This window comes from Dama dama, chromosome 20 (genome assembly GCF_033118175.1).
Source record: "Dama dama isolate Ldn47 chromosome 20, ASM3311817v1, whole genome shotgun sequence".
Taxonomy (NCBI): Eukaryota; Metazoa; Chordata; class Mammalia; order Artiodactyla; family Cervidae; genus Dama; species Dama dama.
The window spans coordinates 63,665,005-63,681,627 of record NC_083700.1 but is presented as its reverse complement, the minus strand read 5'-3'; positions in this window follow the sequence as shown (position 1 = coordinate 63,681,627).

Genomic DNA, 16,623 nt, shown 5'->3' with positions numbered 1-16,623 from the left:
TCTGTGCTATTGAGCATGGCCATTTTACTAGTAATGGCCAGTGGACTTTGGTCAGTGGTGATGCATATGGCAGAAAGTGAAAAACTAAAGAGCCTCTTGATGAAAGTGAAAGAGGAGAGTGAAAAAGTTGGCTTAAAGCTCAACATTCAGAAAACTAAGTTCATGGCCTCTGGTCCCATCACTTCATGGGAAATAGATGGGGAAACAATGGAAACAGTGGCTGACTTTATTTTTTGGGGCTCCAAAATCACTGCAGATGGTGATTGCAGTCATGAAATTAAAAGACGCTTACTCCTTGGAAGGAAATTTATGACCTACACAGCATATTAGAAAGCAAAGACATTGCTTTGTCAACAAAGGTCCGTCTAGTCAAGGCTATGATTTTTCCAGTAGTCATGTATGGATCCGGAGAAGGCAATGGCACCCCACTCCAGTACTCTTGCCTGGAAAACCCCATGGACAGAGGAGCCTGGTAGGCTGCAGTCCATGAGGTCGCTAAGAGTAGGACACAACTGAGCGACTTCACTTTCACTTTTCACTTTCATGCACTGCAGAAGGAAATGGCAACCCACTCCAGTGTTCTTGTCTGGAGAATCCCAGAGACGGGGGAGCTTGGTGGGCTGCCATCTATGGGGTCACACAGAGTTGGACACGACTGAAGTGACTTAGCAGCAGTAGCAGTAGCAGCATGTATGGATGTGAGAGTTGGACTATCAAGAAAACTGAGCACTGAAGAATTGATGTTTTTGAACTGTGGTGTTGGAGAAGACTTGAGAGTCCCTTGGACTGCAAGGAGATCCAACCAGTCCATCCTAAACAAAATCAGTCCTGAGTGTTCATTGGAAGGATGATGTTGAAGCTGAAACTCCGATATTTTGGCTACCTGATGCGAAGAGCTGACTTATTTGAAAAGACCCTGATGTTAGGAAAGATTGAAGGCAGGAGGAGAAGGGGATGACAGAGGATGAGATGGCTGGATGGCATCACCAACTCAATGGACACGAGTTTGGGTGGACTCCGGGAGTTGGTGATAGACAGGGAGGCCTAGTGTCCTGCAATTCATGGGGTCGCAAAGAGTCAGACACGACTGAGCTGAACTGAACTGATGTATATCATTTATAAGTTGATGCACCAAAGAGGAGGTATACAATTTTCTGTGTTTCCATTCACTGCAAAGGAGAATTCTGAATCTTATGCTGAAGTTGAAATGTAATAATATTAATGCAGTTTGAAACACCAAGCTACCACATGGGAATAGCCACCATGGAGTGTCGTCAACTTTTATATTTGCTACAACCCGCTCTGACTGTGTATCAAAGGAAAGTCTGAGTCTATAAGCATGGAAGTACTAGTTAACAAATGATTTATGACTTCCATTTAATAAACACTTTCTATGTGCTAACCATTGTGCTGAGTACTATCCATACATTTTTTTCTCTTTCTATCCTTCCAAAGATCCCAAGTGTTAATATTGGTTCTTAAATACAGATGGAGAATAAAGCTACCTCTCAAGGTGTTATCTGATTCATTTCTAAATATAAGTCTTTATGGTTCCAAGACCTGTGTTCTTGATACTTTATAATGCTTCTCTTACTACATGTTTAGGTCTTTATTGTAAAGTGAAATATGATTCAGTTCAGTTCAGTTCAGTTGCTCAGTCGTATCTGACTCTTTGCAACCTCATGAACAGCAGGACGCCAGGTCTCCCTGTCCATCACCAACTCCCGGAGTTTACCCAAACTCGTGTCCATTGAGTCGGTGATGCCATCCAACCATCTCATCCTCTGTCATCCCCTTCTCCTCCTGCTCTCAATCTTTCCCAGCATCAGCATCGTTTCAAATGAGTCAGGTCTTCACATCAGGTGACCAAAGTATTGAAGTTTCAGCTTCAACATCAGTCCTTCCAATGAACACTCAGGACTGATCTCCTTTAGGATGAACTGGTTGGATCTCCTTGCAGTCCAAGGGACTCTCAAGAGTCTTCTCCAATACCACAGTTCAAAAGCATCAATTCTTTGTTGCTCAGCTCTCTTTATAGTCCAACTCTCACATCCATACATGACCACTGGAAAAACCACAAACTTGACTAGACAGACCTTGTTGACAAAGTAATGTCTCTGCTTTTTAATACACTGTCTAGGTTGGTCATAACTTTCCTTCCAAGGAGTAAGCGTTTTTTAATTTCATGACTGCAATCACCATCTGCAGTGATTTTGGAACCCAGAAAAATAAAGTCTGACACTGTTTCCACTGTTTCCCCATCTATTTGCCATGAAGTGATGGGACCGGATGCCATGAACTTAGTTTTCTGAATGTTGAGCTTTAAGCCAACTTTTTCACTCTCCTCTTTCACTTTCATCAAGAGGCTCTTTAGTTCTTCTTCACTTTCTGCCATACGGGTGGTGTCATCTGCATATCTGAGGTTATTGATATTTCTCCTGGCAATCTTGATTCCAGCTTGTGCTTCCTCCAGCCCAGCGTTTCTCATGATATACTCTTCATATAAGCTAAATAAGCAGGGTGACAATATACAGCCTTGATGTATTCCTTTTCCTATTTGGAACCAGTCTGTTGTTCAATGTCCAGTTCTAACTATTGCTTCCTGACCTGCATACAGGTTTCTCAAGAGGCAGGTCAGGTGGTCTGGTATGCCCATCTCTGTCAGAATTGCCCACAGTTTATTGTGATCCACACAGTCAAAGGCTTTGGCATAGTCAATAAAGCAGAAATAGATGTTTTTCTGGAACTGTCCTGCTTTTTCAATGATCCAGTGAATGTTGGCAATTTGATCTCTGGTTCCTCTGCCTTTTCTAAAACCAGTTGAAACATCTGGAAGTTCATGGTTCATGTATTGCTGGAGCCTGGCTTGGAGAATTTTGAGCATTTACTTTACTAGCATGTGAGATGAGTGAAATTGTGTGGTAGTTTAAGCATTCTTTGTCATTGCCTTTCTTTGAGATTGGAATGAAAACTGAACTTTTCTAGTCCTGTGACCACTGCTGAGTTTTCCAAATTTGCTGGCATATTGAGTGCAGGACGTTCACAGCATTATCTTTTAGGATTTGAAATAGTCAACCTGAATTCCATCACCTCCACTCGCTTTGTTCATAGTGATGCTTCCTAAGGCCCTCTTGGCTTCACATTCTAGGATGTCTGGCTCTAGGTGAGTGATCACACCATCGTGATTATCTGGGTTGTGAAGATCTTTCATTTTACATTTAAAAGAACATACATTAGTAATTCATTCAACCATTCAATCTTTCTTCAATAAGCTTTGATTAAGCAATGATTTTTTAAAAAGCACATATATTAGATATTAAGTAGATTAAGACAGGGCCATTGCCCACCTACTTCTTTGTTTACTTATTGCTTCTTTCTTTTCAAAGTGTAAGTGAAAGTTACTCAGTCATGTCCTATTGTTTGTGACCCTATGGACTATACAGTCCATGGAATTTTCCAGGCCAGAACACTGGAGTGGGTACCTGTCCCTTTGTCAGGGGATCTTCCCAACCCAGGGATCAAACCCAGGTCTCCCTCATTGCAGGTGGATTTTTAACCAGCAGAGCCACAGGGAAAGCCCAAAAATACTGGAGTGGGTAGCCTATCCCTTCTCCAGTGGACATTCCCTACCTAGGAATCTAACTGGGGTCTGTGCATTGCAGGCAGATTCTTTACCAACTGAGATATCAGGGAAGCCCCAATTCTTCTCCATATGTCCTTCCAGTGAAATGAGGTCAATTAGTATAACTCTGAGTCTCTTAAGCTTTTTTTTTACTTGTTATGTCTCCAACGAGGTGGAATGATGCAACTGATCTGTTAATCTGGGAAAAATAACTAAATTTTTTAGACTTATTTCATCTTTCTTCTTTTAAGAGGAAAACTGACTTCTGTGAAGTCAGTTTCTCCTCTGCGTTTCCTTCTTGTGTAAATTTCCTCCACTTGGGAAGGCCTATTCTAGTTCAGTGTTGCCTGTGACTGGCTTTGCAAATCATTCTGATTTTGGAGTTCAGAGACCAAGCTCATTTGGCTCTCACATTAGTCAAACTTCTCCAATATAACTTCTATCAATAACAAACACTATTTTTGCCTCTATGTTGCTGCTGTTGTTCAGTCACTAAGTTGTATCCGACTCTTTGCAGCCCCATGAACTGCAGCACACCGGGCTTTCCTGTCTTTCACTGTCTCTTGGAGTTTGCTCAAACTCGTGTCCATTGAGTCAGTGATATGATCCAATCATCTTATACTGTCACCCTCTTCTCCCCATGCCCTCAATCTTTTCCAGCACTAGGGTCTTTTCCAATGAATTGAGTCTTTGCATCAGGCGGCCAAAGTATTGGAGCTCCAGCATTATTTCTATTGATATATAACAAATTACCAAAATTTAGAGGTGTAAAAAAGCACTCATTTATTTTCTCATAGTTTCTGTGAAAGAAAAGCCTAGGTGTGGTATGGTGGGATTGTCTGCTAGGCTGAAATCCAGATGTTGGCCTGTATTGCAGTTCTCACTTGCACTTGGACTTCTCAACCACACTAATGGGTTGTGGGGAGAATTCGTTTCCTGCTGCTAGAATGGAGTTCTTTGTTTCCTTGTTGGCTACAGCTGGGTGCTGCTCTCAGCAGCTAGAGCTGACCCACGTTTCCTTACCATAGGATCGTCTTCACCTTCATGTCAGCAATTACAAATTGAATTCTTCATGTACTTTGAATCTCTTTTCTGTGACCAGCCAGAGAAAACTCTGTGCTTTTACAGGGGCCATTTGATTATGTAATGCCCACCTACATAATCTTTCTAATAATTTCCTCTGAGCCATATAATAAAACCTAATCCCAGGAGTAAAATCCATCATATTTCATCCCAGAGATGATGTAATTCATAGCTCCCCTTGTGGCTCAGTTGGTAAAGAGTCCACCTGCAATGCTGGAGACCTGGGTTTGATTCCTGGGTTGGGAAGATCCCCTGGAGAAAAGAAAGGCAACCCACTCCATTATTTTGGCCTAGAGAATCCCAAGGGGGTTGCAAAGAGTCAGACACAACTGAATGAATTTTACTTCACTTCACGGAGGGAAAGGCAAGTAATCTTGAGGGTTATCTTAGAATTCTGCCTACTGCAGCCTCCAACTTTATATTTTACTATATTTCTCAAATTGTCAAAAAGTGTATAGCTGTTGTTCAGTTGCTGAGTCATGTCTGACTCTTTGTGACCCCATGGACTACAGCACACAGATTTCCCTGTCCTTTGCCATCTCCTGGAGTTTGCTCAAACTCACGTCCGTTGATTCAGTGATGCCATCTAATTGTCTCATCCTCTGCTACCCGCTTCTCCTCTCGCCCTCAGTCTTTCCCAGCATCAGAGTCTTTTCCAATGAGTCGGCTCTTCGCATTAGGTGGCTGAAATATTGGAACTTCAGCTTCACCATCAGTCCTTCCAATGAATATTCAAGGTTGATATATTTTAGTGTTGACTGTCTGGATCTGCTTGCTAAGAGACTCTTAAGAGTTTTCTCCAGCACCACAGTTTGAAAGTATCACTTCTTTGGCACTCAGCCTTTTTTTATTGTCCAACCCTCACATCTGTGCATGACTACTGAAAAACCATAGCTAATATGGGTCTTTGTCAGCAAAGTGATGTCTCTACATTTTAATACACTGTCTGGATTTGTCATAACTTTCCTTCCAAGAACCAAGAGTCTATTTCATTTATTGGAAACTCAACATCTCCAATATTTTCTTCCTTGTCTTTTCTCAATTGTGTGTGTGTATGTGTGCATGCTTAATAGGTTCCTTAACAGAAAGTTTACTGTGACTCTCTTTACCCAAACTCTCCTTTCCTACTTTCAAGAAAAAGTTATTCAAAGAGTTTTCTGAGAATTACATTTTGGAATTTAAGAAACTTGGAAATGAATGTCTTTGTATTATCTCTATATTTATTATATTCAAAGACTATGAATAAAAAAATACACTAAGCTATGTACAAACTTATAATTTTAGGCCTGGCAGGTTATTTAAGGAAAAGCCATGATTTACTTCACCAAGAAGTCCTATAATAGATAACTAGAGCTACTTAAGAATAATTCTCTCTTGGATCTTTGTAGTACCGTCTCACTTCACATAGAAAAGTTGTCAAAAAACAAAAACAAAAACGTTGTAGCTAGTCAGAAGTAAGAAAAGACAATGATAAATAGAAATGCATTTTGCTTTATAATGACTTTCCTGTTCATTGGAAAAAAGCAACATTTTAATAACTGCCTTGGGCTTCCCTTGTGGCTCAGCTGGTAAAGAATCCACCTGCAGTATGGGAGACCTGGGTTTGATCCCTGGGTTGGGAAGATCCCCTAGAGAAGGGAGAGGCTACCCACTCCAGTATTCTGGCCTGGAGAATTCCATAGACTGTATAGTCCATGGAGTTGCAAAAGTCGGACATGACAGTGACTTCAAGTTGTATAAGACGCTTGCTATGAAGAGTTTAAATAAAAACAGAAACAGAGCTATCTTTGTTTATGATAGTTATCCTTTCATCTAAACTTTACCAACCAATGAGGTACTATCTAAAAATATTTTCATCTATTTAAGGTAGGTATTACTGGTTGGAGGGAGATTTGGTAGACAATATGATTCTTCTTTATCATTTAAGCCCATAGTATAATAAGTGATAATATTAAATGGTCAAAATATATGATTCTCCTGTAAAATCACTTGTATAAGGAAAAAAATAAATGATCCTGGCAAGTCAACTGGAAATACATGTATATCAGTGGAGCTCATAGTAATTTCAGAAATCTCTTGCTTTGGGGGAGTGAAGCAGCATCCATGATTACTAAATTGCACACACATGCCAAATAGTGAGCTGGCAAATCACCTTCAAGGCTGAGTGACATATTTGATAACTGGAGAGCACACAGACATAAAATCAAAGCTAACACGGAAGTTCTTTTTTTCTCCAGACTTAATGCAAAGAAATGGAGACTTGGTCTCTTTTTCATGTCCTCTGGGTTGATGTTTAAGAATCACAGTGGTTTCAGCCAGCAGGATCTTGTCACAGTTCCTGGATTGATTCTTCATGGCTGTGTCTCCTCATTCTGTAATGCTGGTCATGCTGCAGTGCGGAGCATGCCGTGCTTCCCACTGACAACGTGGTCCTAGAGCGCTGACTTCACTCAGTATTAACACAGTCATTTCTGGTACTGCAGGGAAATTGTGCTACCTCTTTATGCTGGATGAAATGTCTTAAATAGGCATTTAATTTATTCATTGTAACAGTTGCTTTTGTTGAATAAATACCAACTGCTTATTAAAAACCTATTTATTGAAGATGAGCAGCTATATCATAGACACATATCAAATTTATGGTTACTAAATCTCACTTAATATGCTTTGAATATTCTATTGGTTTTTAACATTCTGTACCAAAATGACTGTATTTATTCTAACCCTTCAAATAAAAATAGCAGCTATTGAATAAATATGGATTTTTTTCCCCTCTCAGGCTTATTTACACAATGGTAAAAACTATGTAATAGTTATCTACTCTATCTTATTCGTAGTAGTTCAATTTTTCAATGTGTGTTTTTAATATTCAAATGATTTATGATCAACAGAGATTAAACATCTTATTAAAACTAAATTAAAAATGTGAGATATTTATGACATTCTTTGTAATATGTTACCCCAAATTCTTCTTAATCTAGTAACTCTCTTGGGAAGAAGCTGAAACTCTGTTACCAAAAAAAAAAAAAAAAAGCAGAAAGATTATTTAATTTGCTACAGAACAAAGTCATGTAAAAGAACTAAACTCTCTGGGCAGTGATCCAATTTACAAATTAGTAGCTAGAATTCTCACTCAAGAAAAAATGTGCAAGATGTGCCATGCTCTCATTCAAAAAGCTTATAGCAATTCTACATGCCTCCACTATACAGATGAATAACTGAATTAATTTTTTCCAGGATGCAACACTGGTATTTTATTATTATTATTATTATTTTGCATTTTTCGTTTTGACCTGAAGATAGTCTATTTTCTTTCATATGGCAGCTGACATTTCTAGGCTTTACACTGTCAGAGGAGGTAACCTAAGATGTACCCTTTCCTATACCTACTTGCGGTCTATGCAATGAGACTGCTATAATCTGAATTTTCACTGATTTCTTGCATGTGCTCATTGAAGAAAAAGAAGTTAGAGATTTTTTTTAAGTCCATCTTGTGGCTTCCTTTTTAGAACAGAGTTGTAAGAATGAACTACACAATTTATAAACATAGAATGTATAGATTCCAGCTGTTGGAAACTATGTTGTCTTTTCTGAAAGTGTTTTAAGATCTCAAGGAATTAACTTTCTATGCAAGATTGGCATTTTAGTGTGGGAATTGGAATTGAATTACTAACAGGAAACAAGATATTTAGGGTAAGAATAATCAGGTTAGTACATAGTACTATCTGGTCACCCCAATAACTCCAGTGAGGGTAACTACCTCCCTTTGGGCATTAGAATATTTTAATGAGATCATTCAACAATAAAGACATTATTCTGCATATTGCTCTAAATCCTTTTGATAAAATTTATTTTATTACTGAGAGTTTGATTGGATCCTCTTTTGTGAAAGTCATGAAAAGCTTGTTATAATTTTTTTTTTTCCTATATTCTTCTGACTTTCCTGGTTATTATCTTCTCTAGACAACAGACAGACATACAGTAAGCATTGTCTGGGGAGTTGAGCTTTTTCCTGGAAAACCATTTTACAGAGGTCAATAGAGCAAGGGATTATCCCTGATTGGTTAGGTAGAAGCTAACCTAGACACTTCAAAAGAGCCATCCATTTCTTTTGCTTTTTGTGCATTCACTTATAATCAATGAGATGTAAAGATTACATTCCCGCATCTATTCACAAGTCCCTTTTTCTTTGCATTAGTATGGACTTAATCGTAAGTCTTTGTAACCATTAAAGGCATTATTACATTCCCAAATCTTGCGTTCAAAGAAATCTGGAGTGTCCTTTTAAGAACTAAGAGAGCATATGGGTCTACTTCTCTTAAATCATACTGGATTGGATTCCTGTTGGGAAAACCACCATTGGGTAGCTATTTATACACATTAGAAAATTGTATGGTGATGGTTTAGAGCAAGCAGAATGAATTTAAATTTTGAAATAAAAATTGTAACAGAAATAATATTATGATTATTAATTATATTAGCCAGGCCTGATTGGGAGCACACATAAATTACATCATTTAATCCTCAGATCAAAGCAGCTGTATCCCATTTATTGATAAGGAAATCTGACACTTGGATTAATTATCTTATGCAAAGTCACACCATTATTAAGTGTTGACCTTGCTATTAAGAACCAAATATGTGTGACGCCAAAGACTTTTATCCATTTTGTTATACTACTACCAGTTCTTTAAAATGCTTTATTAATGTTCAGAAAATCTAGTTCACTTCATATGATAATAAAAATTGGAGACCACTTTTCCGGTTTGGTACTCAGTGTCTCTCGGTAATTTGGCCTTTGTCCAGCTACTCTGAAGCACTGACCAGCTAGAATAAATTACTGAATTGTTTTCAATAAAAATAAATTTTAGCATAGCAGATATAATATTTATTACATTGGGTAAAATCATAATTACTTGTTTCTCTCTGCTACTATGTCTTTTCTGTTTGTTTGATTCCCTAGTGCCTAAACTTGCACTCCACACACAAATGGCTCAAATGTTCACAGAAAAAGGAAAGAAGAGAGGGAGGGAGAAAAGGAAGAAAGGCTTGGAAGAGGAAGGAAGGGAGGAGAAAAAGAAAAAAGAGAAATGAATAATTTGTGCGATAGCTGCTCCCTAGAGTGTACTTTAGCTCTTGACAATTATTCTTTGAATATATGACTTTATTGGTTATGTGTACTTGACTTTAGAAATGTGTATACAAAATTAGTGGAAACAGATTTTAAAATAAAAGTGTTACTGCCTCCTGCCAAATATGTCTTTGATATTGCCAGAGAAACACATTTAAAGCTAATTTATTTTAATTGAATATTTATTCCCTACTTGGCACAAATTCATCTACTAATAGGTCCAATAATTACATGAATGCATGTGTTAAATTGACATGAATAGTTCCATTATTGGGGGGAAAAAAGGACAAGAATCTACAATACTCTGCATCATTTAATACCATATAATAATTTGGCCAATAAACTGATGCTTTTGAACTGTGGTGTTGGAGAAGACTCTTGAGAGTCCCTTAGACTGCAAGGAGATCCAACTAGTCCATCCTAAAGGAGATCAGTCCTGGGTGTTCATTGGAAGGACTGATGTTGAAGTTGAAATTCCTACTTTGGCCACCTGATGTGAAGAGCTGACTCATTTGAAAAGGCTCTGATGCGAGGAAAGATTGAGGGCAGGAGGAGAAGGGGACCACAGAGGATGAGACGGTTGGATGGCATCACCGACTCAATGGACATGGGTTTAGGTGGACTCTGGGAGTTGGTGATAGGGAGTCCTGGCGTGCTGCAGTTCATGGGGTCGCAAAGAGTTGGACATGACTGAGGAACTGAACTGTAACTGTAACTGTAATAATTTGGAAGTGATAACATAAGAGACTGAACCAATGAAATATCTGTAACTAACAATCAGACTTTGTATCAGATTCATTTAAAATTCTGAGTAAATGAAGGACATGAACAAGACAAGATGTCCTTCTTATGTTTTGGGCAAAAGAGAAGTTAAGTTCTGAAACAAAGTGATGAAAAATATAGAGGGTGTGAATTTATTTGGGAAGTACACCTGTAACTCAAAGTTTGACAAGTCATCTAATAAATTTGATCATATTTTCTCTTTTTTCTGAACCAGATGGCCCCTCCTTAATTAAGATGAACACATATTTCCAAAGAATTCATTGTAGTCTCCCCACGGCCCAGCTGTGCCACAGATGATTCTCACTTCTGGGAGACTATATTGTCTTCCTGCTATAACCAGAACCTTCCAAACAACCTTCATTGCGACTCTGACTCCTTCTTTTTCCTTAGACTAATTATCTTTCCAAAATAATCAGAATTGTAATTTAAATATTACAGTACATAATTAACCACACTGGTTGACAGAGAATGAGAAATTGTGGCTCTAGGCAAGCATCAAAGTTAATATGTACAATCGGGAATACATCTTGTAGTGTAGGAGTGTCATCTGGCTAGTATGCATAGAGAAGCAGAGAAGAGCAGAGCTGAGCGGTCCGAGCCTCCTCTGACCATGGGCTGCCTTGGGTAAGGTTTCTGAAATCCCAGGCACAGTCAGCCTGCTCTTGCTTATTTCTGATGTCATTTTTTCTATTTCTCTAGGTTAAGTTTAACTGCAACTCCCCAGTGACCATCTTTTTCATCCTCTTCAAAGTCTCTGGCTCCTTTTAAGTGTCTGCATTTGTAAGTATTTATTGCTCTTATTGTATTTGATCTGGCTTCGGGACCAGTGGTGAAGGGTTCTCAGCCTGGCTGTCTCCAAGGCATAGTCTAGAAAAGTGACATGGCTGTGAACTCTGAGCCTTTATGTACTGGAAATAAGAGAAGGAAGGGAAAATGGCAAATAAGCTGTAATTAGGTCCCCATGGGCTGCAGGACCAAGAATCATCTTCAAGCTGCTGAATCATGAGACAAAGTTAATCCATGAGAGACGGGAATGGGTATTCCAAGCACAACAGGGAGATTCTCTCTGGTTTTCACCCAAACCTGTACTTATCAAGGTTTCTGTGATATTGCTAATTTTCAACAACATTTAGCTACAAAAAATTTACCAGAGCTACGCCAAAATGATGGCTCTCAGTCATCACCAGGACTTGCGTGCTAAAATGAATGCTAAATGAAAATATATCATTTCTTCTTCATCTCTTAGGAGAATGAAAAGCAATGTCAGGCTGGTTCTCCATAAGAAGCAAAAGGAATCAGCTGATGTGTAATTTGAAGAAAAGAGGAAAATGAAACAAGAGAAAAAAATAGTAAATTAGTGATGATTTGACAATCAAGTAAAGCCTTTTGGTTGGCTTCATTGTTAACTTTGTGAACTTGATAATAGCCTTTGGCCCATATTTGCAGTTTCCCTGCTGAGACAGCATGCTCACTCTTGTTCTCTCATCCTTTTTGGTTGTTGTTGTTATTTTGTTATTCCCTTGGGTTCCATTGTTGTTGTTTTTGTCTCATGAAAGGGCACACTGTAATGGATCCACTCACAGGATTTTTTAATTGGGTCCATTGCTTCTGCCATGAGAGGAGAGCTGAATGCCAGCATTTTTCATTGAGATCTTTGCACCTTTATTGAAAGTGAAAGATAATGACTCTGGCAGCTATATTCTAATAAGGTCTTCCCCTTTATGACCTTAGAGGGTAAATTAGAAAAAATGGCTACAGTTGGTGTTTCTTGATTGGGTCCATTTTTCTTGCCCAGAGGATGTAAATGCTAGCATCATCCAATTAGATGCCACCTCTTCCTTAGAAATTGAATGCTTTTATGTAGATTTAACCTTAAACTGCATAGGAATGTGGATGGTGGCATCTAACTATACCCAAGTCTGATAGTAAGCTGAGCTAATGATGAAAACAACCATGTGTTACATTTTCCTTTGATTATGTGACATTAAATATCACTTTTCTTCCAATATTATCTCAAAATTAAGATTTGTTTAGTACTCAGAAAACACTCATTTATCCTTGTTTTTTAAACATGAACAATTATAATAGATGACTATTTTTTCCAGTATTTAGCAACCAATTTGATAGACAATTAAATTATGCACAAGAAGATCAATCAACTTTTAATGTGAAACTGTATTGTTGATTTTATTCTATATGTATTTTATGCTACTATTAAATATGCCAATTAGAAGTTTATGTATATTAAAATACCTATACCCACTTGTACCCATGGATATTAAACAATTAACCCACTTTTCATGGGTAATCAACCCACAATAATTTGGTTTGGGTGTTCATTACCCAGATTAATTCAAATAAAAAAGTGAGGCAGTGAGGCAGAAATTGGATAAGTGGATACTATCTAATCCCAACTGTCTTACTTTTCCATAGGGATGTCTGAATTGGATTTTGACAAACTACCTCTTTTCATCACAACCCCTCTGATCAAATACAATGTAATTTTTCTCTATTTCTTAAAATAAATTATTTTTCCATAAATTGTGTGGAATTTGTAGTCTTCACATTTCTCAAGGACTAAGGTTTTAAAAATTTTCCAATCCCTTCCAAAAAACCATTACACAATTACATTTATTTCTATTTACATATATATTTCTATATGCAATGCAAAAAAAAAACCCAATAAACATAAAACATATATCAGAAGCTTCTTAGAGTTATAATTAATTGATTTTAGATTCTTAGCAAAATTGTAAATTATGATGCTTCTTCTCCCTGTTTTCATAGACCCCAGCTACTGTCAGTTAATCAATGACCAAAAGAGCTAAAAGAAAAATATGTCACCACAGGGTATCAGATTCATTTTATAATTCAGTTCTACTCCAAAGACCAACACATCCGTACCTTTTTATAATCATATTTAGGAAGATTAGGTTTTTACATCTATTTGGATCTATCCATATGTAAACAAACATATACTTAAAAGTAACCTAAACAGTCAACACTATGAGGATGTTTATGTTTCTGTATGTCTGTGTTATGCAAGCATGCATTTAAAATAATCTTTATAAAATTATTTAATAACATGGACAATACTTATACATTATGCCAGTAGTTTTCAAACCTGGTTGCATGTTACAATCAATGAGGGAGCTCTTGAAAAATTAAATATGGCTAATCTCAACCTCTAGGGATTCTGATTTAATTGGTCTTGAATGGGATATGAGCAAGATTGTACCTTAAAATGTCAGTAGGCTGCTAATTTTCCTCAATAAACAGAATTCTGAATTGCATAGCATTTGTTGTTGTTGTTTAGTTACTAAGCCATGTCCAACTCTTTGTGACCCCATGAACTGTAGCCTGCCAGTCTCCTCTGTCCATGGGTTTATTCAGGCAAGAATACTGGAGTGGATTGACATTTCCTTCTCCAGGGGATCTTCCTTCTCCAGGGATGGAACCTGTATCTCCTGCATTGGCAGGTGGAATCTTTACTGCTGAGCCACCAGGGAAGCCACTAAAAATATAATCCATGTTAAAAAATCCATGTTGAGAATGAAAAGCAGACATAGAAAGAAATGATTTCAAAAAATCTGTTGTTGGGTTTATGTGATATAAGTTTGGATGATATTTATTTTATCTTCTTGTTATATTTACACATTGTGTATTTTTTTGATGATCTTATAATTATTTAAAGTGAAATTAAAGACAAGTAATAAAAATATTCAAAATACATATTTTACAAAGCAAAATCTTAGAGATATATGCTTAGGACAAATTATAGGCAATATATTGAGATAAAGATTTATTTGACAGTATAAACTTCCTTCCACATATGCATGAAGTCTAACACAGTCTCTTATATTTAGATCATGATTCACAGATGGAAATATAATGTCAAGCTTGAAGGACTGAGCTGTAATGATATGTACATCTTCTGGTCAGAAAAATAGGAACCTACATAGAGTGAACATAATATGCATAAATAAAAAACAATGATGGATCATCAAGTAAAGGATTTTCAATCCCAAACTGCTTTACCTGGATTTACATATCCTTATCAGGATTAAAAAGCAGAGACATCACTTTGCTGACAAAGGTCCATGTAGGCAAAACTATGGTTTTTCCAGCCACACATAAGGATGTGAGAGTTGGACCATAAAAAAGGCTGAGCACTGAAAAATTGATGCTTTCAAACTGTAGTGCTGGAGAAGACTCTTGAGAGTCCCTTGAATGGCAAGGCGATCAAACCAGTCAGTCCTAAAAGCAATCAACCATGAATGTTCTTTGGAAGGACTGATGCTGAAACTGCAGCTCCAATACTTTGGCCACCTAATGTGAAGAGCCGAGTCATTGGAAAAGACCCTGATGCTAGGAAAAATTAAGAACAGGAGGAGAAGGAGGAAACAGAGGATGTGATGGTTCGATGGCATCACTGATGCAATGGACATGAGTTTGAGCAAACTCCAGGAGATGGTGAAGGACAGGGAGGCCTAGCATGCTGCAATCCATGGGGTCACAAAGAATTGGACATGACTGAGCAACTGAACAGACTGACTGACTGACTGTGGAGGCATTACCCTAATGCTTTTTGGCTACCTAAATTACTGCTTTTGGAATTCTGCTGTGTAATTGCTTTTCTTAGATTTTGCTCTCAGAGGGCTTTAGATATTTTGTAGTAGAGGTCAGGGGCATTTCTGAAATTTTACATCTATAGATCTGAATTTGTTCTTTACTTAACCTACTTAGAACTCATTGGCATTCTCAAAATTGAGAATTGATTTCTTAATTCCAAATAATTCTTTCCTACTCACTTTTTGAGCATTGCCTTTCTTCCATTCTTTCTTCTTTCATTCTGTGTTATAAGGGTAGTATACCTTTCATTTCCCTTCTTATTGCTACTTGTCTTAATCTTTTGCATATTTTCCATCAACTTAATTTAGTTGACTGCACTGTTTCATTTCCAGTAGTTTTCTTTGTTTCTTTTTCAAATCTTCTTGAGCATTTTCAACATTCTTTGATTCCATGTTTGTGTTTTAGAGCTGTTATTTATTTCTTTGAATGTTTTTAATTTATGCTTTATATTTTGTGTTAGATGATTTTAACATCTGAAGCCCTTCAAATAAGATCTAAATTTAATTCTTAGTGTTTATTTTCTTAGTATTTTTTTCACTCATGATGGTTCACTTCCTTGTGTATTTGATACTTTTGTTTGTATTGTGAACCTATATTTAACAGAATTTAATCTATACATAGTTCAAGAAGCTTAAACTGACAGTCTTCTTTCCTGAGTGGAATAGTGTTTGTTTCAGTCAAGCACCAGTTCAGTCCAGTTCAGTTCAGTCACTCAGTCGTGACAACTCTTTGCAACCTCATGGACTGCTTCACGCCAGGCTTCCCTGTCCATCACAAATTCCCAGAGCTTACTCAAACTCATGTCCACTGAGTTGGTGATGTCATCCAACCATCTCATCCTCTGTTGTCCCCTTCTCCTCCTGCCTTCAATCTTTCCCAGCATCAGGCTCTTTTCAAATGCGTCAGTTTTTCGAATCAGGTGGGCAAAGTATTGGAATTTCAGCTTCAGCATCAGATCTTCCAATGAATATTCAAGACTGATTTCTTTTAGGATGGTATGTTTGGATCTCCTGCTATCCAAGAGACTCTAAAGAGTCGTTTCCAACACCACAGTTCAAAAGCATCAGTTCTTTGGCACTCAGGTTTCTTTATAGTCCAACTCTCACATCCATACATGACTATTGGAAAAACAATAGCTTTGACTAGACAGACCATTGCTGATAAAGTAATGTCTCTGCTTTTTAATATGCTGTCAGGTTGGTCATAGCTTTTCTTTCAAGGAACAAGTGTCTTTTAATTTCATGGCTGCAGTCACCATCTGCAGTGATTTTGGAGCCCCAAAAAATACAGTCTGTCACTGTTTCCACTGTTTCCCCATCCATTTGCCATGAACTGTTGGGACAGGATGCCATGATCTTAGTTTTCCGAATAT